Here is a 27,686-nt window from a genome sequence, read left to right as displayed (position 1 = left end):
TGGCCCTGTTCCCTATACACACCTAGGATAAAGATTGTTCAGAAAGCATTAGCTCACAAAGTGGATTTTAAGTGCTTAGAAATAGCCAAGATGAATACGAGGCTCGATGAGAGGTGCAGGCATGTGCTTGTTCACAGAACATCAGGCTGCAGAGCACTTGGGAGCAGAGAGTCATGGAGAGTGGATGGCGCATCACCCAAGGAGCAGGGCAGGAATCAGATCCCTACTCACTTTTAGGAGATGTCACAGACTAGACAGACACATGGCACTTGGGCACAGTGACTCGGGGTATGCAGAAGCGGAGATGGACCTTCAGGATGTGTCAAGATCTCTCAGGCTGTTGACGGGAGGTAGTTACCATCCCCTGGACAGCTGAGACTACCCTCTACCCGCCATGGAGGTGCGCTGGCTATTGAATTTACTCCTAGGCACGCAGGGAAAGATAGCCCTGACTTTACCCAATCCAGTTATCACTCACGCTGGAAAACTACTGTGCTAGTTAGTGTGGGTGGATGAGAAGCCAAAGATGTGCCACTTATTCCGAAGCTGAAAACCACCACAGGTGGACCAGGTGACAGCAATGATGGCTCCCAGATTGGATGGAGAGGATGGATGGCAGGGAACAGGGAACAAGGAGCCCACAGTTATATACACAAGTTATATATACACAGGGAAGGTGGAGAGTCTACGTTAGCGGTGGTAGCAGGAGGGCCTTGCAGAGGCAGATAGACAATAGCAGGTGAGGGACTCCAGAGAGCTCCATCAGGCTGGAGGCAGGGAGCATCTAAGATGGGTACAAGAACAGTGATGTATTACTGAAAGTTCCAGAACCATCCCCGGAACCCATCCTTAAAGTCTGCAGCTGGACTCGTGGACCGAGAACAAAATCAAGATGGTTTTGTAAGTAAAGGCCTGGAGGGCAAGTTGACATCTTGGCTAGAAGCAGGGTGCAAACCAGGCAGGGAAAACCACAGGTGGCCTGGCAGTGATGGAAGAGGACAGGAAGGAATCCAGGGTCCCTTAGGAACTGGACAAAAGAGTAAACACACATTGTATGTGTGTGAGAGAGAAGAAGGTACTTGATTAGGCAAAACAGGAAGTCCCCTTTGCTTCCCACAGTGGATAAGAGTATATGTCAGTTCCACTGACCTAAAGATGCTTAGAAGCCAGGTAAAACATTGTTTAGGATACATCAATATGGGTCTGAGCTGACAGGGTGGAAACAGCAACCTTTGGCATAGTTGATACAAGATACAAAAACCTTGGCATAGTTGATACAAGATACAAAAAGCAACTCCTTCTTTTCTCTGAGAGTGGGATGGACCTTTGTGTATTTGGGTTTTGTTTTGTTTTAGTGTTGTTTGTTTGTTTGTTTTGCTATATTGGGCATCAGAATCCCAGGCTTCCCCACCTTTGCACTCCATTCCTTATAATGCCCCTCATTCCCATGAGCTCTCAGGCTTGTGGCCTCAGATGGAGGGCTACATTCTTGTCTTCTCTACCTTAGAGGCATTCAGACTTGCACTGAGGGACACACTCAACACCCCGGGTCTTTAGTGCATGGCTCCTTGTGAGATACCCCAGCTTCTCTGATTTTAAGTGTACCCTTAAATCCTTTCCTATCATCTATCTCTATCTATCATCTATCTATCAATCATCTATCCACCCATCCATCTTCCATCTTTTATGTGTGCATGTAGTATCATCTGTGTATATGCATGTATCTTTCATGTGTATGTGTATTGTGTGTGTATGTATGTATGTATGTATGCATGCATGCATGCACTATTTATTTATCCATCCTGCTGGTTCCATTGCTCTGAAAAACAACGACGAACACAGTTCTAGAGCTGGGCAGGGTGGTTTACTCTTGTGATCCCAGTGCTCAGCAGGCTGAAGCAGGAGGGTCATAAGTTCAAAGCCAACCCTATTTAGATATTGAGTCCTTGGCCCTCATGGGCTATGTAGTGAAACTCTATCTTTAGAAGAGGGTTGGGGTGGGGCCTGGAGAGGTGGCTTGGTTGTTAAGAGTACTTACTGCTCGTGAAGAGGACTGAAGGTCACTTGCCAGCACTCGTGTAGGGTGGCTCACAATTGCCTTTAAAGAAAGCTATGGAGGCCTTAGTGCCCTCTTCCAACTCCGTGGGCACCTACAGTCTCTCACACCCATATCCACAGAACAAAAAAAAAAAAAAAAAAAAAAAAAAAAAAAAAGCTAGGCATGGCGACACGTCTTTTTTCCTCATTAATTTATTTATTCATTTTACATACCAATCGCAACCCCCCTCCTTGTCATCTCTCCTAAAGCTCCTCCCAAATCCCCCCACCTTCTGATAAGGAGGAGAGACCCCTCTTGTGTATCACCCCACCCTGGCACATCAAGTCACTGCAGGGACTAGGTGCATCCTCTCCCACTGAGGCCAGACAAGACTGCCCAGTTAGAGGAACAGGATCCACAGGGAGGCAACAAAGTCAGGGACAGCACTCCCTACCCCCACTGCTGCTTCAGTTGTTGGGGGGACCCACATGAAGACCAAGCTTCGCATCTGCTATGTGCAGGGTGTGGGTGACACATGTCTTTAATAACAGTACTTGGGAGGCAGAGACAGACAGATCTCTGTGCATTTGAGGCCAGTCTAGTCTACATAGTGAGTTACAGGCCATCCAGAGCCACATAGTGAGACTCTGTCTCAAAAATAAACAAACAAATAAATAAATAAATAATAAGCCAAAATAAATCTAGACAAAATAAGACAAAAGTGAAACTAGTCAATGAATGTTTTGTACACGGATGTTTACAGCAACACATGAATGGATAAACAAATGCATGTCTGCAGTATACAGTGTAATACGGTCCCTGCATAAAGAGATGAAGAAATAATACACGCAGCAATGTAGGTGACTTGCGGATATTGTGCTAAGTGAAAGAAGCCAGAGAAGGGGAATTCATGCATGATTCTACCTGTGTGGGTTACCCAGAGGGCTGGAATTCATAATGACAGACACTAGAATGGCCATTGTTGAGGGTTTGGGGAAGGGCAGGAGGGGGGGGTGCAGAGCAGTTGTTTTTTTAATGGATGCTAAAACCCATTCAGTTTGGTATAAAAGGGTCAAATTCAAGCTAGCTTAAGAACCATAGGAGTCTATACCTGCAGCATGCTTAGAACATTGTTAGCACGTAAAGAACTCAGTAAGATGACATAAGCACCCCAAGGGGCTGGTCATCATTATCCCCCACCATCAAAAGGAAGGACAGTTTATAAGCTGATGTGACAAAAGTGTGGGGAGACATTAGTAAGTGAGGAGAAAGGGGGAAATATACAGCAATTCATACAACATGCTGGCATTAGTTTTAAGAAAGATGATAGACAAAATAACAATAATAATACACACTAGGTAGGGCTAGAGCCATGGCTCAGAGGTTGAAAGCACTGTGTGCTCTTCCAGAGGTCCTGAGTTCAAGTCTCAGCAACCACATGGTAGCTTATAACTGTCTATAATGAGATCTGGTACCCTATTCTGGCTTACAGGCATACATGCAGACAGAATACTGTATGCATAATAAACAAATAAACCTTAAAAATATACTATATCTATAGAGACAAATGATGGAGTGCTATCATATATGCACACGTGCCAACCATCCGTGGTCAGACCAGTTTTCTGTGATGCTCAGGGGACTGAATATCATTGTACTCTGTCAATAACAACCCAGGAATGCAATGCAAATGGTGTCCCTGGGAGTTGCCCAAAACAGAGGCTCTGCTGACTTAGCGCATGTGGCTAACATCTCTTTGGAGTATACAACGAATGGGATAACATCAGTTGCCTGTGGGCAAACAATGTGTGGTGGCTCAGGAGTTCCAGGAAGACCCCTCAGAGTGAGGTTTCAGTATCCTCTCAACTTAAAATGAATGCAGATGTGTGGTGGGACATGCATTAGCTGGGAAATAAGTAAGAAAAGAGTTGGGAAAAGAAACTGATACACATATTTAAAGCTAATATATAAAAATAACAGTATATGTGGGAGAGTTAGGGAAATACAGACAAGTACTGAGAAGCGTGGAAGAGAGATGTGCACTTAAGAGACCCCAACCCCTGGTCTCTGCTTTGCTCTGTGTGCCCGTCTTGAGTTTGAAGGTGAACATCATGTAAGAGAGGAGGAGGCACAGGGGTGGCCACACTTTTGATATTTCTGTATGACATTGTCATCTACAAAGCTCATGCTTAAGAACGGGGCAGTTGGTTGGGTGGCGGTGGGTGGGGCATGCCTTTAATCCCAGCACTTGGGAGACTGAGGCAGGCAGATCTCTGTGAGTTAGAGGCCAGCCTGGTCTACAGAATAAGTTTCAAGACAACCAGGGCTGTTACACAGAGAAACACTGTCTTGAAAAACAAAAACAAAATCTTGCAATCGAATTACAACCCCCAAAAAAGAAACACACACACACACACACACACACACACACACACACACACACGCCACCACCACCATCACCACCAACAACAGCAAAAACCCCTCATTACAGTTTCATCTTGAGCCATACTCATAGCTATCCCAGGCTCATGTTAGTCTCCAGGCTGCAGGTTGGAAGTGCTACTAACAAATCTGGCCTGACGCATGTTTTGGTCAATAAAGCTTTATTGGAACGTATAGCCACACTTATTTAGCTATGTGTCTAAATTTCTAGATTCTACTACAGCAGCACCGTTTAGTTGTGATAAAGACCACATGGTTCTCAAAACTCAAAGTATCGGGTGGGGTGTCTTGCCTCATACCTGCTCTCCCAGTTCTCTTGAGGCTAGGCAGGGAGGTCACCTTGAGTTCAAAGTGTATGAAACCCTATAAGATGTTTAGGATCAGCCTGGTCTACATAGTTCCAGGACAGCTCGGGCTACATAGGAAAACAAGAATATTTGCTATTGGGTTGTCCATGGAGAAAGTCTACAGATGCTAATATCGAGAAAAGGACAGATTTTTGAGTGAGCATGTCTGGGATTCAGGCTTAAGCATGGGCGTGTCTGAGGTCTCAGCACCATTCCTACATGGTTGTAGAAGCTCGACCGTAATGTGTGTGAAACCCATCCTGTGTCTTTCGTGGCTTCTGCTTATTAATTTTTCAAACCGTGTGAAGACCACAGCTATATTTTGATTACTGCTTTCCTTTCGTCTAACATTATATCACAAGTAATTTTCTCCCTTCCTGAAATTATTCATAAGCATTTGCTTTCTCTTTCCTGTTTGATTTAATTTTTTTTTCTGGGTTTTATCAACAACTTGGAAAAGTAGAAAGAGTAATATAATAACTGCATAACTGTTCCATAAAAACTAGTAACATTTGGTCTTAGTGATTTCAACTACTTTGTTGCTGAAGTAGTTTAACAAAATTGCAGATACCGTGACATTTTTGTTGTAAATACACCAATATGTATCCCAAAGGGATTTTTTTGTTTTTTGTTTTTTGTTTTTCGAGACAGGGTTTCTCTTGTGTAGCCCTGGCTGTCCTGGAACTCACTCTGTAGACCAGGCTGGCCTCGAACTCAGAAATCCTCCTGCCTCTGCCTCCCAAGTGCTGGGATTAAAGGCGTGCGCCACCACCGCCCGGCTCCAAAGGGATTTTTTTTCATGTAACTTGAAATCAATTTTTTCTTTTATCTGTCTATCTTACCTATCTATCATCTATCAATCCTTCTATCTCTCTTCTATCTATCTATCATCTATCTATCTATCTATCTATCTATCTATCATCTATCAATTTATTCTTCCATATGTTAGGCAGGCTCTCACTATGTAGCTCTGGCTAGCCTGGAACTAATTGTGTAGATCATATTGGCTTGAAACTCACATAGTTCCACCTGCCTCTGCCTCCCAAGCAGTGGGATTAAAGGCATGCACCACCATGCCTAGCCAATAACTTGTTAGTAACCACTAACACTCACTCTATATACATGTTTCTCAGTTGGTCTCCATACTCCTTTCACATGATGTCTTCAAACCAGGGTCTACCAGGAGCCATTCATTGCATCCAAAGGTGTCATGTCCCTTTAAAGCTACATCAGTCTATCACCCTAGTTCCCAGCCAACCCTTCACACCCCACTTTCTTTGTGTATATCCTTGACTGGTGAATGAGGCAGGCTTGATGGACAGTATGCTAAGTAGCTGAGGGCACCAGGATGTGCGAACCCGTTTCCTATTTCAGTGGAGTCTAGTACTTCCTTGGCATAGACAGTGCCACAAAGAACATCTTCCATAAACCTTCATTTGGCATGAAAATAAATTTACATAAGTCTTTACAGTTAGCTACTAGTATGCTAACCTGTTCCTTCTTCCTTTTTCTAATTCAGAGACCATGAGCTGTGGCATCTCTTGATGTCTTCTTAGAGTCACCCTGCCTTTTCGGGGACTGAATTAAGTCACCAAGTAGGGTGGGGACTGCTCTAGGCAAACTAGCTCTTTTGTTTTGTAGACATTGTCTCATTCCATAGCCCAGGCTAGCCTCAAACCCTCGACAATCCTGCCTCAGCCTGTCAAGTGCTGGGCCTACTGGTGTGAGCCATCATGCTTGGCTTTGACTTATCTTCTTTTGTTCAGACAAAGCGAGCCACGCCCTACTGCCTCTTCCAGTGGTCCTGAAGCTCCTTACCCTGCCAAAGTGCTACCCATCTGCACCCCAGTGAACCTATACTGGATGATATCTCTCTGTCCTTGGTCCTTCCTGCAGACATAGTCCTTCTGCTTCTGTGTCTCTCTGATGACATCACCACTGCTGGGTTGTTGTTAGCTGACCACGACCTACAAGTCTGATGTCCACCGGACCTCACTGACAGGAGAAGCAAACACGTGAGAAATCAGAGGGTTGTGAAGTCATAATTGTCTACCCTCTTGAGAAAGCTGGGTGACCCCAGGCAAGTCACTGTGCCTTTATAAGCCCCTGTCAAAAAGAAAGAAAGCAAGACCTACTGGTACAGACCTGGAATCCTAGCTACTCAGGAGGCTGGGCAGGAGGGTAATAAAATCAAGGCTTGCCTAAGTTACAGAGTGAGTTCCAGGCCAGCCTGAGCAAGTTAATAAGACCCTGTCTGAAAAAACAAAACAGGTCTGGGATGTAATTTAATGGTGAGTGCTTGCTCACACATAGAAAAGGAATACAATGACAGCAACTTGTTAAAATAAATGTGTGAATTTGTACTTAGAACATCACAAAATTGAGGAACAGAGGCAGGACACCAGTGTTTGTCCCAATGAAACTGATGTCAGGTGGACGACAACCCACAGGACTTGTTTGCATATGATAGGAAACAAGAGGAATACAATCTTTACTGAAATAAAAATAATATCCCAAGATAAACTAAAGATCATCAAACTGTAAAAATGGAAGAAAATAGCCTCATAAATAAACTAGGGAACATTGAGAAGTGAGGTATTAAAATGTCCCCTATCCTCTAACCCAGGTTGAAGAATGATAGTCAGTCTTGGAGTGTCTTCAGGGGTCACAGGCAAACCGTGAAGCTGGAATTCCCTCTGCATTGTGGAGTTTACTGTCTCTGATGCCCCCATTCAGTGCTGACAGTGGTGATGACAGGCTAAACCAGCTGAAGGGCAGTGCCGCCCTCTTTGAGAGCCACAGGTAGCTGTGAAAGCAATTCCAAAGGTTAAGATTGCTTTTCAAGTACACAGTAAGATAAACCTCCAAAACCAGTATTGAGCTTTCAGTGGGTGCCGTGTGTTGGCAGGATATAAGTAAAGACTGTTGAATTGTGAGACATGAATCTTTTTCTTTGTGTGAGACCAATTTTCATTTCCGGAAATGTGGCAAGATCAATACACTTATTGAAAAGTAACTAAATATTCTGGCATCAAAATAATTCTTCAAGAGTCTCAGAGAATGAATGACTGATGACATTAGGAAGTTGGACCTGGGATCAAGTTGGAACATTTGCTGAGTTCAGTGAACTTGATCTTTGATGTTGATGTCCTGGGGGGGTGGGGGGGAGTTTGAGAGGTGAACTTCCAGCACAGATACAGAGCGTCTTAGGGTAACTTTAGAAATACCTTCAAATACACAGTCCTTCATTTGCACAGACAAACGGGGTGTGTGTGTGTGTGTGTGTGTGTGTGAACATGCATGTGCAGAAATAACCTCCAGACAGTCAAACCACAAGCTATCTGTGATACTTTCCATACCCCAAGTGGAGAGAATGTAACTGGAGTGGCCCTCGGGCCTGGCAGTAACAAAAGGAAGGCCTTTATAGAGAAAACCAAATTCATCCCAGGCTGCAAAGTGTCCCACATCCAAAACATCAAGGAAGACTCTCAAAGTTAAATGGTGGAGAGAAAGAAATTAACTAACCAGCCAGCAGAATAAAGCACTTCAGAGCTGAGAGTAGCAAGCAGGAGAGAAGCGGGGGCAAAGCTGCAGAATTCTGCCGTGGTAAGATAAAGGCAGTAGCAACGGGTGGATAATGTGCTCAGTGAGAATGAACCTCATGCAGGGAAGTGTATGCTGGAAGCTGCAGGGATGATCAAGTGGTTTAAAAAGAGACATGAAAGAACCAGAAAACGAAATAATAACGGGGGTGGGGAGCTTTGGGCTTGGGATGGTTGGGAATAGATGGTTCATCGGTTAAGAGCACTTGCCATTCTTCCAGAGGACCCAAGTTCAGTTCCCAGCACCCACATCTGGTGACTCACAGCTGCCTGGGAGCCTGACACTCTCTCCTGGCCTCCACAGGCACCCTGTACTCATTCATACACATACCCACGCGTAGACACATACCCCACACACCACTGAAACACAGTAAAGAGAAATCCTAGATGATTACTCTAGCACAGATCTCCTAGAGTAAAATCCATGTGAAGATCCATCTCTCTATCCTCTCACCCCTCCCTCGACACCAGTGCATTTTCTGAAACCATAGAGGATATTTTAAGAACAGTGGGAGAGAGAGAGAGCAAATGACTACTTTTAAAATTCTGTATTGCATTTACTATCCTGTGTCTGTACACAGTGGCACACACATGGAGGTCAGAAGCCGGGCGGTGGTGGCGCACACCTGTAATCCCAGCACCTGGGAGGCAGAAGCAGGCGGATTTCTGAGTTCCTGGCCAGCCTGGTCTACAGAGTGAGTTCCAGGACAGCCAGGGCTACACAGAGAAGCCCTGTCTTGAAAAACAAACAAAACAAACACATGGAGGTCAGAGACAGTTTTGGGGGGCCAGTTTTCTCCTTTCACTGTGGTTCAGGACTCAGACTCAGGATATCAAGGCTCTCGGGACAAATACTTTATCTCCCTGAGCCATCTCGCTGACCCAAGGACAAAGACTATTTTTAAAAAATGTTTTCCGACAACTTACTGCTCATTAGCGGCCACCGAAACCCTAAGACAACATGTATTGTCTTCAGTGTGGATGGAAGATTGTCATGTTCAATTCGGTACCCGTACCGATGGGGTGAAGAGTCATTTTCAGACAAAACTGGAGAGAATTTGGTCTTCACAAATCTTCAGTTCTGACAGGAGAACCCTTCATTCAGAGAAAGGTGTGAGGGACAGGAAAGAAAAGCAGGTAAACAAAAGGTGCAGGCTGAGTCGGGGAGTAGCAACAGTAATAGGCTTGGGAAAGACAAAGGTGGATGGATGGCCTTCAGTGCTTAACAATGACTCTACAGCAGGACAGTATATGTGGAGCTTTACAAGGTTTTTCTCTTTTTCAAAAGAAGACAGCACTGAAGTCCATGCTGTAATTACAGGAGCAGGGCGGTTGAGGCAGAACCATCCTGAGTTTAAGATCACCCAAAGTTCTCTGAACTACACAGGTAACACCATGGCATGTGTTTTCCTGCACACACACACAGACACACACACACACACACACACACACACATGTACACACATACACATCAATCACACACAGAGACACACAGATATGCCACCACCAAAAAATAACAAATAAAATGAGCTTAAAATTTCAAATTAAACACATCTGGAGAGTGGCTAATATTACGCCAGCTTCGGAAGCAGGAGGGAGAGCAAGTCTAGCAGAGGTACCCAGTCCATTCCCAGTTTGCTCCATAGCTGGTGATTGAAAGACACCCTGCAACATCACTCAAGGCCTGAGACATGCAGTTCCACCTCCCAGTTTCTTTACTAACATAGGTCTGACTTTTGTAAAAGACATCATGGCTGCCCTCCGGCCTCTGTTGAAGCCCAAGATAGTCAAAAAGAGGACCAAGAAGTCAGGCACCAATCAGACTGATAATGTGAAAATTAAGCAAAACTGGTGGAAACTCAGAGGCGTTGACAATGGGGTGTGGAGAAGATTCAAGAGCCAGATCCTGATGCCCAACATTGGTTATGGGAACAACAAGAAAACCAAACACGTGCTGCCTAGTGGCTTCCAGAAATTTCTGGTCCACAGTGTCAAAGAGCTGGAAGTTCTGCTGATGTGCAGAAAAAAAAAATGTTTTTAAAGATTTATTTATTCTGCCAGGCAGTGGTGGCGCACCCCTTTAATCCCAGCACTTGGGAGGCAGAGACAGGCAGATTTCTGAGTTCCTGGCCAGCCTGGTCTACAGAGTGAGTTCCAGGACAGCCAGGGCTATACACAGAGAAACCCTGTCTCAAAAAAATAAAAGATTTATTTATTCTTATTTATATGAATACACTGCAGCTGTCTTCAGACACATACCAGAAGAGGGTATCAGATCCCATTACAGATGGTTGTGAGCCACCATGTGGTTGTTGGGAATTGAACTCAGGACCTCTGGAAGAGCAGTCAGTGCTCTTAACCACTGAGCCATCTCTCCAGCCCAATGTGCAGCAAATCTAACTGTGCTAAGATTACTCACAATGTGTCCTCTAAGACCCAAAAAGCCATCATAGAAAGAGCAGCACAGTTAGCCATCAGAGTCACCAATCCCAACACCAGGCTATGCAGGGAAGAAACTGAAAAGATGGCTCGTGTGCATGTTTTCTGTTTAAATAAAACCACAAAAACTGCAAAAAAAAAAAAAAAAAGAAAGAATTAAATAAGACAAACTTAAACTTCCTCTTTCCGTCTAGAGATAATGCACCATTTCAAAGCTTCCCATCCATATTAAGTCATTTTTTTATCACAGAAGGTTTTCACATATTTCCTAATGCTCCTCATATAATGCCGGGCATTATATTAAGCGCCAGAAATGCAGAGATTAATTCACTATCTATTAAGAGACTATAAACATAGTAAATAAAGCCAGACATGGAGGCTCACACCTGTAACCCCAGCACTTAGGAAGCTGAGCAGGAGGGTGTGAATTCAAGGCCAACATGGAATACCCAACGAGACTGTCTCAAAAACCAAAACCTGACAAATGTAATAATAAGTAACACTTGACCAAGTGCTTGCAACTCCTATATATGTGTGCTATAACCCTCTCACTTTACAGAAATCGCCTCATTTAAGCCCATAGACCATTTCATGTATTGTTTTTTATTTTATTTTGTTTTTGTTTTGTTTTGTTTTTTTTGTTTTGTTTTGTTTTGTTTTGTTTTGTTTGAGACAGGGTTTTCTGCCAACCCTGGTTGCCCTGGAGTGTACTCTGTAGACCAGGCTGGCCTCGAACCTCAAATCTGCCTCTGCCTCCCAGTGCTGGGATTTAAAGGAGTACACCATCATCACCCGCCCACCCTAGTTCCTTGGTTTTTAAACAAAGCAGCAAAACATGAGACTTAATAACTTGCTCGAGCTTGACACACTCATAATGGCAGAGCCAAGACTTTCTCTAACTGGATTTCCTGAGTATGAGTTTTTTGCCTGTATGTATATAAACGCATCGTGTGCATGCCTGGTGACCACAGAAGCCAGAAAAGGACATGAGATCCTCTAGGACTGGAGTTACAGGTGGTTGTGAGCCACCAAGTGGCTGCTGGGAATTGAACCTGGTTCCATTGGAGGAGCAGCCAGTGCTCTTAACTGCTGAGACATCTTCAACCTATGCCCACCCTCTTACCTTCCCAGATGCAGTAATTAGTTTTAGCACAGGAGTGTGGACCACCAGAGACCAACAAGAGTAGACGCTGAAGGCCTGTTGGTGCTTTTGAGAAAAAAATGAGCTGTCTTCATGTGGAGTTGGAACTGTTGGCTTGACAGTTAGTGATTACAGAGAGCTGTGGGGTTGGAGAGGAATCTCCAGTGTGGAGTTCAAAGCCAACCACAAGTAAGAAATTAAAATTAGAGGTTAGTCAGGCCTGGTGGTGCAGGCTTATCATCCCAGCTACTTGGGATGCTGAGGTGAGGGATTGGATGTTCAAGGGCTGTCTGGGAAATTCAATAAGACTCTATCTCAAATGAAGCAGTCAAAAAGATGGCTGGGGCTCAGTGCTAGAGCCCTTGCCTAGCATGCATGAGGGCCTGGGTTCGGTACCACAAGGAAAAATAAAGAGGTTCAGCTTAGATGAAGAGAAATGAAGCCGATGGAGACTACATCTTCATTCCATGATGTGAACACCTGGATCCGGATATGCCCGAAGCTCTCCCATTATCTAGGCTTCTCGATTAAATGGTCTCAAGTTGAGATATCTGTGGAGAGCTTTCGGGGCCACTTGGCAGAAATCTGACATTGGCCAATGACAAGGAAATGGGGTCAGGCAGGAATCTGACATTGGGCCATGACAAGGAAGTAAGTTCAGACAGGAATCTAATTTTAGGCTAAAACAGGGGAGTAATTTCAGTCAGGAATCTAAATCTTAGGCTAGAACAAAGAAGTAGGCTTCAGGCATGAATATGACTGTGGACTAGGACAAAGAAGTAGGCTCTAATGTTTTGGTAATCCTGATAAGTCCTTAGAAACAGCCATCCTGGGAAACACGGGAGTGATCACAGGACTTTGCTTATTGCCTGGCTTGTTCCTGGACTATTTGCATTTATTGTATTGCTAGTTCCTCAACCTAGAACTGACCTTAATACTTGCAAGTAATTAAAATGATATAAAAGCAGATTGGGAAAAAATAAACCTGCCTCAGCCTCAGAACTGGCTTAGGTCATGCTACAATGTTGTCTAAGTGTCTTTTTTCTTTTTAATCCTCTCTCCTGGGCTGGAGAACCTGTTGGCTCACTGGCCTGGCTTGGTCAGATCTCTCATACTTGCAGAAGAAAAACCCAACCCTAGCTAATACAGAGACACAAGCATCCGACCCTGTCACTATTGTGCCAGATAAGTGAGCGGGTGATAGCTCACATGGGCATTTGAATTATGCCCAGGGCACGTGTAAGGTGAGATGGCTTTGATTTCTCCCCTTCCCCATTCTTTTTCTGAAACCTGAAGCCTCAGAGAGTCATGGGTGACCTCGGTGTTGATATGGTCCCAGTCATCAGGCACAAGAATTACACCCAAGGTCATGAACAGATGCACAGCTGTAATCTCCAGGAAAGGACAACAACAACAACAGTTACTCAAGTTCTGGAATACAATGCACCGCAGGCTTGCAAAACCCTTGTAGCCAAATTAAATCTGACATCACTCCTCAGGTTGACAGAACACCATGGCAGCTTTTCCAATAGAATGAACCCAGATACCCAAGGGCACTGTCTCCTGTGGGTCGGAGTCACCTCTTCCACTACAACTCAGCTAATGGTGATTGAGCCTCCAAGATCACGGGATGAAGAGTAACAAACATGAGCAGCTCACACAGGAGCCCAGAGAAGCCAGGAGCTCAAATCTGACCTTGAGTTCAGCCCCAGGGACCCCGAAGCCATTGTATTAACTCCATTCCTCGGCCAAGGTCAGAAGGAATTCACAGGGTCCCCGCTAGGCCATTTCAGAATCAGCATCAGTTGATGAGAGCAGCAATGTTCTTTAAACAAAAGGAATGGTTGGCATCAAGGTCATCACAAAAGGTTGTGACTGTTCCTCTCTGTCAGAGAGAACACTGGCCACATCTGGGCAGGGGTGTGACAGCGTACTCATTCAGGACATATGTTGATGACCGTACTGCTTAGCTCCCCACCACAGGACACTTGACCCTTCTCCATTGTTAAAGGTGACCATTACACTCTGCTGAGCAGAGTGAGGTCATCTTTCCTCTCAAGAGAAGGGACAAAAAACGGAAAAAGAAAAGGAATTTTCTCCCCTTGATAAATCCAAAGCTGTAATAAAGCAGAATTTAGATCTTTGGTGAATAATTCATGCTTATGCAAAAGGAAAAAAAAAAAAGACTTTCATTATGCTTCATGTCTCTCTTACCGAGTCCTAGAATCCGATTCCTGGACTGAGATCTAGAGGGGTTTGCCAGCTGACCCTAGGGAGTCCCTCTTGTCACTGCCACCTCTTCAGTGAGCTTAGAGTGGCTCCCCGAGCTGACCCAGGATAGAGACAAAGGCCAAAGGCAGAAAGAGTCAGCTTCAGTAGCTGCTTGAACTGTCCTCCCTCAGGATCCTCAAGACAATATTGTCACCAACAACAAAAAGCAAAGGAAAAAAAAAAAAAACAGAAAAGGGAAAAAGGGTTGGAGAGATAGCTCAGTGAGTAAACTGTTTGCTATGCAGAAATCTAAACCTCAGTTCAGATCCCAGCACCTATGGAGACATTCTGGACACGGTGCTACACATTTGTAATCTCAGGGCTGGGAAGCAGAGGTAGGCAGATGCTGGAAGTTCACTAACCAGCCAATCTAGCTAAAACAGCAAGTGCCAGGTTAGTGAGAGATCATAACTCAAAAATTAAGATGGCAAGCAGTAGAGAAAGACTCCTAACACTGACTTTTGGCCTCCACGTGCATGCACATCTGGGCTAGTGCAATGATAGTACACACGTGTGCTTATTCACATACACCACACACAGAACACTGAACCAAGAGCTCAGTTTTGTGCCATGTACAAAAATTATGGCTATTTTATTTATTTTAAATTTTGTGTATATGTGTGGGGATGAGTGTGTAAGTGCCTATGTAGAGGTCAGAAGAGGGCTTTGGACTCATCTCCTGGAGCTGGAGTTCACAAGTGGTTGTGAACCACGTGACAAAGGCGCTGGGAACCAAATTGGGGTCCCCTGCAAGTGCAATATGTGCTCTTAACCACTGAGCCATCTCCCCAGCCCCCTGGAATTAGCTCAGAATGAATTATAGAGTTAAATGTGAAGGTCAATGCTATGAAACTTCATGATGAAATAAACACAAGAGAAAAGAGTACATTTTTCCATTTGTTTGTTTGAAGCAGGTCTTATTAGGTTACCTGGGCAGGCCTTGAACTCCTGGACTCACCGGATCCTCCTCCCTCAGTCTCCACCAGTGGCTGGGATCCAGGTACATTCCACTCCATTCAGCCGATAGACGCTCCATAAAAAGCCTACCAGGGGGTTCATTGGTAGGCTCCAAGCATACAGCTGAGTGTTGCATTTTGACTTGGCATTGAGCAATCTTGCTAAGCTTGTCTGTTATCTGGAGTTGCTTATTTTTGCAGATTCTTTTGACTTTTTAAATGTAGACAGTGATGTCATTTTTGACTAGAGACAGTCTTATTTCTTCTTTTATAATCTATATACCTTTTTTTCTTGCCTTATTGCATTAGCAATATTGAACTCACCTTAAGCCCAGCTTTAGGAATTAGGGTTTCTTTGGCTCTTATTGGCTAATTTGTACCAAGAGGGAAACACTCTCCCACTAGAAGTTAATCTCTCGTCTCAGGGGCAACTTGCAATCTAACTTTGACTTCTAAGGCCCTGGGAATACCTTTGAGGAAAGCTAGAGCCCAGGGTCCCAAAGTCAGTCTCAGGATGCGTACCTTAAGGCCTGGCATGTGTCTTCTGACAGTTCATCTCTCTTAGAAGTGTTAGAAATGGGTCAGGGGTCTCAATGAAACGGCCACACAAAATCTGTGGTGGTTTGAATATGCTTGGCCCAGGAAGTGACACTATTAGGAGGAGTGGCCTTGTTGGAGTGGGTGTGGCCTTGTTGGAGGAAGTATGTCACTGTGGGGGTGGGCAATGAGACCCTCCTCCTAACTAATGTGGGAGCCAGTCTTCTAGCAGCCTTCTGATGAAGTTGTAGAACTCTCAGCTCCTCCTGCACCATGCCTGCCTGGATTCTGCCATGTTCCTGCCTTGATAATGGACTGAACCTCTGAACCTGTAAGCCAGTACCAATTAAATGTTATAAGAGTTGTTTTGGTCATGGTGTCTGCTCACAGCAGTAAGACACAATCCTACCTCCTCATATAGGTGCATAGCTGTGCCAAATCAGGTGGTCGAACACTTCCAGCAAGGGGCTTCTGAGTTTTTATTCTTGATGCAAAGGGGTCCTGTGCTCTACTCTAAGCAGTCAGAGCTCAACCTCACATTCCTTTGTGACTAAATGAAAATGGCACACTTCTACTTTTGAGAACAGGATGTAACCCCGGGCACATCCCTTGACCTTAGAAAAATGCTGACTCGGGAAGGGGCTGCTGCTGGATGTGCCTTTAGAGCTCTCTCTGAAGATGGGGTTTCCTTTGTCTCATTTAACCCTTTGCTAGAAAAGGCTGTACATTTCATTTGCATCTCACACTCCCTTGACACCTATTTCTCGTTTCTTAAAACAGATTTTAAAGTTTGTACACATGAGCGCAGTTCCGATGGACCCTAGGGCGGGGATTCAGACCCACTGGAGCTGGAGGTATGGGCAGTAAGCCACCTGATGTGGATGACCAAACTCAGGTCCCCTGCAAGAGAAATGACTGCTCTTAACCACTGAGTCATTTCTCTGGCCCTGACACCTATTCCTTTTTTTTATTCCCAGGATTTTGAAGCCTCGGCCAAAAATCGAGACATCCTTTGATATTCAATACTGCCATACAAAACAAAAAAAAATTAATCTCAGAAATTTTACATAACCTGCCTAGGTCATATCATTAAGAAATGGCATAATTTGAACTTGGATCTGTTGAGAAAAGAATGTTATTTCTTCTGGACTGTACTTCTACAGCTAGGAAAAGTCGGGCAGGCTTTGTCACACTCTGTGCAGACACAGAAATGCAGGGTGTGAAAGAATTCTCAAGTTTCCTTCAGCCGTCTAAAAGACCAGACTGTGGCAAATGAGAAAATGGTGCTGCATGTGTCCTCCAAATGACCGTGGAACAACGTTCCTCCAAAATCCTGAAGCAGGTGCAGAGGTCAGAGGCCATGAGTCTCTAATTATTAGCCCTGGTCCCCTGGAGCTTATTTAAATAATTTCAACCAGGAACCAGAATTGCTGATATGGACTTAAGTTTTTGTCCACAAAATTATCTGTTGGCTTTTAGGTCAAGGATCCCAAGCCAGTCTGCTTCTGTGACCATTTCAGAAAGACTGGGAGTCACCTGGAGATGGCCTCATCCTGAGGGAGGAAGGAAAAGCCCAAGCAAATGTTCAAGATGGAAACAGCTCCCGTTACAACCACGGGTGAAGAGAACCAGGCGCCTGGCCATCATCCATGACCCTTGAATGAAATCTTGCTTACATTTTCAAAATATTAATTCTTCTAAGGACTAGAACATTTAAATTATAGAAAGGTATCTCAAAATGTCATTCTTGCGGGGCTGGAGGGATGGCTCGGCAGTTAAGAGCACTGGCTGCTCTTTCAGAGGACCCAGGTTCAATTCTAAGGCTCACAACTATTTGTAACCCCAGTTCCATGAGATCCAACTCTCTCCTCTGGCCTCATGGACAAGCATGTGATGCACAGAGATACATGCAGGCAAAATGCTTACACACCTAAAACAGTAGGATAGCAATAGCTTTTAAATGCCATTCTTGGAGAAATGCCTTAAAGAATAGGAAACATTTAGCAAAAATCTGCCCCAGTGTTCATAGTTACGTTTGTTTGTTTGTTTGTTTGTTTGTTTTCCCAGACAGGGTTTCTCTGTGTAACTCTGGCTGTCCTGGAATTCTCTCTGTAGATCAGGAAGGCCTCAATCTTACAGAGTTCTACCTGCCTCTGCTTCTCTGCCTCTCTGCCTCTCTGCCTCTCTCTCTGCCTCTCTGCCTCTTTGCCTCTCTGCCTCTACTCCTGCCTCTGCCAAGTGCTAGGATTAAAGGCACATGCCACCACCACCTAGCAGCTGCATTATTCTTAATAATCAAAATGTAGATAGAACTAAAATGGCCCCAAACTCACAGAGATCCTCCTGCTTCTGCCTCAGTTGCTGAGAGTCCATGTTGTGTTGTAAACGGTCTTCTTGTTTTGTCGATTTTCATATCTTGTGGTTTTGTTTGAAATGGAAAGAAAGAAAAGGAGTGTACAGTTGGATGAGTAGGAAAGTGGGAAAGATGGGAGGAGTTCAGGGAGGAGCCCTGACTGTCACTTCCCTGTGTGTCCCTCACCACTGGGTGCCTCACAAGAGCAGAAACTATGGTGCTGTCCTGTCCCCAACACATAGACTGGCCCTGGCACATGGTAGGTTCTTAGTAAATACTTGGTGAATAAATTAACCAGTCTTAAGCCTATCTCTGTAGCTCAAACTCTTATTATTCTCTGAATATCCTACAATACAGCCAAACCAAACTCTCAGAAGCCAGGCAGATCTAGGTTTTCAAGCGTCTGGGGTCATTGTGCTTCTTGGCTTTCCTTCCTGTCACAGAAACGCCTGAGAGGAATTACTTGAGAGAGACAAGGCTGATTTTGGTTTACAGATGCAGAGGTTCTGGTCCATGGTCACTTGTCCCCATGGCTTTGGACCTGAGCCAAAGCTAAACATAATAATAGAGAATGGCAGGGGAAGACACAAAACATACTTTTCTAATCCACCTCCATCCCCTACTTCTTCTTAATGGGCCTCACTTCCTGGAGTATCAACCTCTCTCCAGTAATGACTAAAAAATGGTGACTCCATCAATGGATCAATCCACTAAGGCAGTCAAAGCCTTTACAATCTAATCACTTCTAAAAGTCCTACCTCGGACCGAGCACTGGTGTGTTGGGGCCTTAAGCTTTCGGGAGGGCTGCTTCATATTCAGGCTATAACAGTCCCATTGGTCTCTGCTTAGTTTCTGACCATCTGGAAACCTGAGCACACTCTAGTTCATCCTTTGAGGCAGGCTAACATACTTTGTCTTTGTGTCCAACAGCCCCAGACCCTCAAGCCTTGTGTTCCATAGCACCCCAAATAGCCCTTTGTGGCAGCACCCTAAAATCATTTATTGACATTTCCCCCCTTGCACCAAAGGAACTGATTGGCTTCTCTTATGTCCCCCTGAATCAACAGAGCTGCCAAGCGTGAGACACTGTGCTTGGAGTATTTTCTGTGATATTTGAGAAATAAACAAACAAGGAGCCATATAATGAAGGATCAGCCTACAGATGGATGCATGCATGCATAGATGCATGGATGGATGCATGCATGCGTGGATATGGATTACATCCAGGCATTATAAGTCAAATTAGAGAGGGAGGCAGCTATCTCCAACTGTTCTGACCTGGCAGTGGGAAAGGCAAGAGAAAGGAGGCAGAGGCTGTAGTTAGTGGAGTGGGTAGTGAATGGTAACACCGTAATGTCCAGCCATTCTTCCCAGTGAGGCACACTGTAGTACTTACTGGACCGCGCAAACAGCAAGTCTTGGAAAGGGACGAGGAGCAGCTGGAGTGCTCGAGACCCCCCACCTGGTACAAGCATCACCTCCAACTGAGCCTGGACCAGCTCTGAAAATAGCACTCCAGTTTCCCTCATCATTTCCTCTTTGACGTTCAGTCCCCTTCAGCCCACTTGTAACAGGAGCATGCCTCATCACGACTTTTAAGAGCGCCTGTCTTAAAAGTCTTTTACGAGCTCCTTGTCCAACATCTTTGTTCTGTTGTTTGCTGTGTCTGCAGCCAGGTCCACTTGGTGCATGGCCCTCTCCCTTGCCCTGAATACTATAAGAACTCTTAGGTCCCATGGGGGTACACCTCTCTTCTGGATCTTTCTCAGATGGCAAGTCACTTTGAGCCCTGGATTGCTAGGATCTGTAGGGAATGGTAAATTCAGAAACAGGTATGGCAAAGACATGGCCTATGGTATTATTTCCATGAACAGATACGAACATTGGTTGAAAAGCTCTCTAAGGCCAGACAGCTGCCTAATAGCAGACCCAAGCCTCATGAGAGCGATCCAGTCACCTCCTGTGAGCTGAGGGGACAGAGAGGCATAGTGTTCAAGGAAAATAGGTCAAATCTGATCATGGGATTTCTTGGTTCCCTTCATACTAGGCTATTAGCCGTAAGTTCTGGGAGACAGTGAGCAAAAAGAAGCCCTCAACAGGGAGGGGCTGGTGAAGAGCCAGCTAAACTATAGATGAAGTTGGACTAGGGCCAGGATCTCCCACCTGGAAATAGAGTTGGTGATGAATCACTGGGGCTGGTAAGATGACTCAGTGGGTAAAAACACCTGCCATCAAGCCTGACAACATGAGTTTGATCTCAGAGACCCACATGGTAGCAGGAGAAGATCAACTTCCACAAGCTGCCTTCTGATCCTTACAGATGGAATCAGAATTCTTACAGATGGAATCATGGTATATGTATGCCCACACCCATACCTACAGCATGCATGCAGACAGACAGACAGACAGACAGACAGACAGACAGATGATAGATAAGGAAGATCATAGACTCATTCACCGGGACACTTCTGTGGGATTGGGTGGGGCCCAAATGCGGAAGCCAGCACCTCTAAAGAGAGATGAAGGTTGGTGGTTTTGCATTTTTTCCGTTTATCTTTAATGCCTCTGCTGCTACTATCAGCATGCATACCCATTTCATATACCTCTGCAACACTAGCCAACTGTAGCTGAGTGTTTATCTGAGCAAAGCCACAGGCTGAATATCTTTATCCAGTCAGCCAGCCAGCAAACAACTAAGAGACCACTGTGGATGAGGTGCTGGGGATATTCAAATGAATAGGATCCACTCTCTGCCGCCGGAAACAGAGACCACAAGGAGCCAGAGAGCAGACACGACTTGCATAGTATGGCAGAAGTCACCTTGCAGACATGCAGAGGCGTGTGAGGTGCCTGAGGAGAATGCCATGTTTCACAGAGATGGAGGTGGACTTATGACAGGAGACGGGGCATTGCTGGGCCAGTAGATGCTGCCGGCCAGGTCAGGCCAAACCTTGTGGTGCATGCCTGCAATCCCAATTCTAGAGAGACAAGAGAATTTCAGGGAGTCCAAGGCCAGCTTGGGCTACATGGCAAGTTTCAGATTGGCTTTGGCTACATAGCAAGACCCCATCTCAAAAAAAAAAAAAAAAAAAAAAAAAAAGGAAAATACCATTTGGAATAGGGTAAGAATGGCTTTCCAGGAAGAATGGGTGTTAGGAGGGAGGTCACAGGGCTGAGAAAGTGAATGGAGAATAATGGAGGTGTGATGAGGTGGGACCTGGGTATTCCAGGGACGAGGCTCAGATGTCGGCAGCCTAGAGAGGAGAGCAGCTGAATACTCTTAATGATGCAGTGACAGGGTCAAGCAAGGAAGAGTGGTACCCAGAAGCTATTTCTATGGTAATAAGGTAGTCTTTCATGAGTTTTGACACGATGCCTGTGAAAAGTCTTAAGTCCCTCTGTCAGGTATAGGCTCCTCTCTGAGCGATAGCCCCCTGTAACGTATAGCTTTTTTTGGTGAGATATATAGGCTCCATCACTCAGTGAAGTATAGGTATCCCAGTGATGCCTAGGCCCGTCTGTGAGGCATGGGACTCTTCAGTGAGGTATAGGCTTTCTCCCTGAGGTATAAGATCCCTTGTGAGGTGCGGGCCCCTTCCATCACTGAAATGGAGGCCTTTATGTGGGTATAGACCCCTCTGGGAAATGAAGGCCCATCAGTGAGTTATAGGCCCAGCATTAAGATGTGGATTACTCAATAAGTATAGGACTCCTCTGTGTGGTACAGGACCCACTGTGAAGCACAGGCTACTCACTGAGTACAGACCTCTTCATGAGGTATGAGTCCTCTCAGTGAGGAATAGGCCCCTAGATGAAGTATAGGCTCTCTCCGAGAGGAATAAGGCACTCTGTGACATGCAGGTTGGCACAAGGAACCTGTACCCATTCCTGTCATTATATCAGCTTGACTTTACATTTCCCCTTGGATCTATGGAAGGGTCAGAGAGTCTGCGTCTACCCTAGCACTGATGAAACACTCTGCTCAACTCCTACACCCTGGGCATTTCTGAGGTTAAGTTAGTGCATGGCTGAGGGCGTCAGAGTGAAGCCCTCCAGGACCCTGCAGACCCCTGCCTGAGCCTTACCTCTGCCTGTCCGGCTGAGGGTTTGTCCCTGACTCCCCCTTAAGTAACTTACTAGCAGAGAAATCCCCATCCCAAGGCCTGCTTCTGAGAAACCTAATGTAAGGCACCTCAAGGAGGGAAGGTTGCAGACACAGCTGATGCCAGCCAGAGCCGCACTAGCTTCCTGTAGGGATGCCAGACTTAGAAAATGAAAACACAGGATGCCTGTTTAATTTGAATTCCAAATAAATATTTTTTTCTCTTTTTTCAGACAAGAGTCTCATTATGTAGCTCTGGCTGGCCTAGAACTTGCAATTCTCTTACCTCAGTCTTCCCAAGGCTGTGACTATAAGCATGCTCTACCCACAGCAGCCACATGTTTTTCTTATGACTATCCTCCCCCGCCCCCCAGTAATGTTCATAATAAATTTAGACTAAAATATTCATTGTTTATTCAAATTCAAATTAACTGGGTATGCTGACTTCTTAATTGCTTTTCTATTGCTGTGATAAGACACCATGATCAAGGGAACTCACAAAAGAAAGCATTTAATTTGGGGCTTGCTATCCCAGAGGATTAGAGTCTGTGAACAACGTGATGGGGAATATGACAGCAGGCAGACTGGCATGGCGCTGGAGTAGAAGCTGAGAGCTTACATCTTGATCCATAACCATAAGACAGAGAAAGCAACTGGCATGGGCCTTTGAAAGCTCACCTCCTCCATCAAGGCCACGCCTTCTAATTCTTCCTAAACAGTTCCACCCGATAGGAAGCAAGTATTCATACATACGAGCCTGTGGAGGCCATTCTCATTCAAACCACCACAACTGTCTTTTATATGACAATCTTTAGGAAAAAACACTATATTCATTACTACACATTCATTATTGTTTTTTCTGCTTTAAAATAAGTTTTTTAAAGAATGTGGTCATTGGCTCCTGAAATCCATGGGCCCCAGGAACTATATCTACCATACAAATCAGTTTTCTAAATAGCAAACTTGAGAAGCTGGGAACGTGGCTCAATGGGTAAAGTGCTTGGTGTCCAGGCATGAAGACCTGACTTCATATCCCCAGAATCCATGAAGAAACTAGGCATTGCTGGCACACTTCCATAATTCCAGAGCTGAGAGTTAAAGACAGACAGATCCTGAGAGTTGGTGGCCAGCCCATTATAGCTGGAACAGTGAGCTCCAGGTTCAGTGAGAGGCTCTGCCTCGAGGATAAAATAGAGAGCAATACGAGAAGACACTGAATAGCAACCTCTATCCTCCATGTGTGCATGCATAGCCAAGTGTACCTTCACACACGTACACATATACATATACCCTACCCTACGTACGTGCAAATAAGATACTTTAGATAATCAACTTCATACGGAGAAAATTATTTCTCCTCACAGTTTCAGAGTCCAGTCTATGAGTAATTGTCCTTGTTGCTTTGGGCCTGTGGTAAGTTAACACCTCATCCTAGGATTGCATGGTGGAGCCAAGGGTTCAACTCATGTTCCAGAAGCAAAAGAGAAGGAAAGAGAGAACCAGACTCCCACAAGATCCTTGAAAGGTAATCTTCAAATAACATAAAGACTTCTTGTTAGGACCCATTCCTTAAGGGTTTTGCCATCTCTGTGATGGTTTAAGTTCTCAACCTGATGGAATGCAGAATCACCTAGAAGATGGACCTCTCTCTAGGCATGCCTGCAGGGGGTTATCTTGATTACATTAATTGAAGAGGAAAGACCCACCTGAGTTTCTCTGGCTGCATCCTGGATCCAAGCAGAAGCACACATCCATTACTGTTTCTGATTTAGGGATGTGATGGGACCAGCTCCCTCAAGCTCCTGTCCCTATGATTTCACCCACTAGGATGTACATAAACCCTGAACTGTGAATTAAAATAAACTCATTGCTTCTTACGCTGCTTTGTTGTTGTTGTTATTTCATCACACAGCAATAGGAAAAGGAACTAAACTCTTCAGTGACATCAGCCTGGAGAGCAGGCCTCCGACGCATGCCCTTTAGGGGACACAGAAGGTCTAATCCACAGCATCTGCTATCCCAGTGGATAATTCAGCCCTGGTGTCAGTTCATGAAGAGCCTTGGATGCTGTAATGAAATGTGCTCCCAGTTTTTTAACCAGTGCTCAGAGACAACTCTGTGATCAGACACCAGTTGAGGGAGTGAAGAAGGAGACAAGAATAGAGTATTTGACCAGGAATGAGATGGTCACCATGATGAAGGGCAACCAACTGGTTCATTAATTTGTGTGTCTGCACTCTAGTGACATAACAGGTTTCCATCCTGCAAACTCATGGCCTGGGGTACAGGTAGCCTGTGTAACGGACTGTGTAACTAAATGGACTGGAGTAGCTTTTGGTCTTAGCCCTCCTTGTCACGGCAACCAAGATACCACCAAGCATAAAGTAGGATCCAGGTCACATTCAGTGGCACACCCCGAGAGATGTTCTGAGCATGACTCTATGGTGTGTTGTCTTTTGTGTGTGTGTGTGCACACTCATTTGTGCACATATTTATGTGCTTATGTTCATGTGTGGATTCGTGCAAATGCAGAAGCCAGAGGTTGATTGCTCTTAGACACTTTTTTTTTTTTTTCGAGGCAGGGTCTCCGGCTGAACCTGAAGTTCACTGATTGGCTAGACTGGCTAGCCAGCAAGCTTCAGGGCTTCTCCTGCCTCCATGTTCCCAGTGCCTGCAATCATAGGTGAACCAACTGCAGCATGTGAGTGCTATGGGTTGAATTCAGCTCCTCCTACTTGCATGGCAAACACATCACTGAGTGAGCCATCATCCCAGCCCTGCCTTTTTTATTCTGTTTCTGTGTTATAAAGTCATGGTCTCATGTAACCCAGGCTGTCCTCAAACTTACTTCGTAGATGACGATGATTTTGAACTCCTAATTCCCCTACCTCTCTGCTCCTCCCCAAAGGGCTGGGACTACACGTGTGAGCCACTTTACCCAACTCGTTGACATCTTAAAAAATACTTTTAAAAATATCTATTTTTATTTATGTGTGTCTCTGTGTGTATATGTACTCACACATGTGTGCAGGTGCCTTTGGAGACCAGAAGAAGGTGTCAGATCTCCTACAACTGGAGTTACATAGGTGGTGTGAACCGCCAGATGTTGGTGCTGGGAATCAAACCTGGGGCCTCTGGAGGAGCAGTGGATGCTCTTAACCACTGAGCCATCTCTCCAGCACCTCTTTGTCTATTTTTAGAAATAAAGTTTCACTGAATAAGGAACACATACGCGATACCATGCTGCTGGCTGTTATTTCTGTGCAGAAGCCTAAAGAAGCATTTACTATGTTTCCCTCTACAAAGTTCTCTCAGTTTTTCTCCTAGGCCATAGGGGGAAAGTCACAGGATGGGATTTTGAGAGAAACTGATATTTTAAGAGTGTTCAAAATGTAATAAAATAAAATAAAATAAAATAAAATAAAATAAAAGCCTTTCCAATGGCTGTATCAAGTGTGGTCCTTCCCTTAACCACAGATGCAGACATAAACCCTATGAGGTATCCTGGGCACATGGAAGACCGTGTTACAGAGGGAGGGAAATACCACAGAGAGACCCTTCCAGAAGGTACATAGGTATTCAATCGAGAAACTTGATCTGCAAAAGCCTAGGGTGCCTTCGAGGCGGCCACTGCCCAGGCTTGGAGCTTAAGGACAGAGAGAACAGGTGTTTAGGAAGAGAGTAGCTGTGCTGTTCAGACTTCCCTGCCTGGCTTTGTGGTCATTTCAATCATTCACCCAGCCCTATGGGTACATTTCCTTGACCCAATTAAACCTTGCATTGCCTGAGAAAAGGCTACTTTCAACTGCTTTTGAAAGATGCGGGAGGTGGGGGGAGAATATTGTCAAGACCATCTCTTGGAAGAGTAGGACCAAAAAAAAAAAAAAAAAAAAAAATCCAGGAGGAGACACTTCAAAGCTGTTTTTGTTTTCCCTGGCTTTGAAATACATAGACAGCCTGATAATTCTATCTTCCTAAAAATATAGCAAATATAGTCTATTTACTATCTGCAGGCAATTTCATACATAAATTAAAATACACACACACACACACACACACACACACACACACGCACGCACACACAGAGCACTTTAAACAACCCCTCCCACGAGTTCCCTGATCCATCATTTCTCTCCCTGTGGTGCGGGCTTTCTGCCACAGATCAATGCAATTTGAAAGTTTCAGAGGTGATTTTGTTTTCCACGATCTGCTATTTGATGAGTTTTCAGATGGCCATCTAAAGACCAGCTTACACTCGGCCTCTTACTGATCTCTGCAGCCTTTGGGCGAGCCGCTGCCTTGTGAGATGGTTAGCAGAGATAGAGAGTCTTCTGTCTCATTTCTCTAAGTCAGCTTTTCAATGGGCTCCCAACACAAGGCTTAGGAGACTCATGAAAAACCTTTTTTTAACCTCGAGAATAGTGTTTCCGCTTCTCATCATCATATTTAGTAGGAGGGTTGCTTTTCCATTTCAAAGAAAGCCTTTCTAGGCACAAAGTGCACCACAAAAAGCCTGTGGAAGGAAAAAGCGATTCCCTTTGACTGTATTTCTGAATGCTCTAAGTTGAAAGCGGGATATGATATTCTTATTTCCCTAATTAAATTTTTTTCAGGCAGCTTTGTGACTGAAAAAAAAAATCAATCCTGAAACCAGCCATGATGGCACAACATGCTTATACCCAGGCTTGGGAGGTAGAGTCAGGTGGGCCCTGAAGACAGCTGGCCAGAAAGCCCAGTCTAATTAGCAATCTCCAGGCTAATTGAGAGACACTGTCTCAAAAACACAAGGTGTATGGTGCCCAAGGAATGACAGCTGAGGTTGTCCTCTGGAAGTCTCACACACATCCACATGTGCAAATGTTACTTGCACACACGAGCATTTGTACACAAGTATATTCACATGCATAAACACAAGAAAACATCACAGTTTGGTAGAAGATGACTTTGTTTAGTTTCTTTAGACTCTTGCTATATAGCTCAGGGTGGCCTTGCACTCTTGGCTTTCCCTGTAGGGTGCCTAGTTTGGTCTCAAATATTCAATTCTTCTTTCCTAGCCTCCAAGAGTTGGGATTACAGGCATTCAGCACCACACCCACCAAAGACATGCTTTTTTTGGGGGGGGGGTTTGAGACAGGGTTTCTCTGTGTAGCCCTGGCTGTCCTGGAACTCACTCTGTAGACCAGGCTGGCCTCGAATTCAGAAATCCGCCTGCCTCTGCCTCCCAAGTGTTGGGATTAAAGGCGTGCACCACCACCGCCCAGCTAAGACATGCATTTTTGAAAGGTCTAACTGGCTATTTTTGTTTCTGTCTTTGATCAATTTATCTAGGAGTCTCTTGAATGGACCACGTAGTAGGCATGCAAAGATTCGGGATATGATTCATTCCATGTATTTGTTCATTGTCTGGGGCAGATGAAAATAGTAGCAGGAATGGAGATACAGTGTACCCACAAACCCT

At 44.9% G+C, this 27,686-nt stretch overlaps 1 long non-coding RNA gene across 2 annotated transcripts in view; it reads left to right on the top strand.

Moving 5' to 3' along the window:
- LOC143442708 (uncharacterized) overlaps positions 1 to 19,270 on the top strand; it is a 34,155-nt gene extending 14,885 nt beyond the window's left edge. The window contains exons 3-5 of one of the 2 annotated variants that reach the window (XR_013111110.1): positions 16,554 to 16,627; positions 16,751 to 17,123; positions 17,253 to 19,270. This is a non-coding gene — a long non-coding RNA (uncharacterized LOC143442708). Of the gene's footprint in view, positions 1 to 16,553; positions 16,628 to 16,750 lie in introns of both variants that reach the window. The other variant, XR_013111109.1, reaches the window with a different exon arrangement.
- Positions 19,271 to 27,686: the final 8,416 nt, after the last annotated feature.

This window comes from Arvicanthis niloticus, chromosome 6 (genome assembly GCF_011762505.2).
Source record: "Arvicanthis niloticus isolate mArvNil1 chromosome 6, mArvNil1.pat.X, whole genome shotgun sequence".
Lineage (NCBI taxonomy): Eukaryota > Metazoa > Chordata > Mammalia > Rodentia > Muridae > Arvicanthis > Arvicanthis niloticus.
The sequence above is the reverse complement of the archived record's forward strand: the minus strand, read 5'-3'. Positions and strand labels throughout refer to the sequence as shown.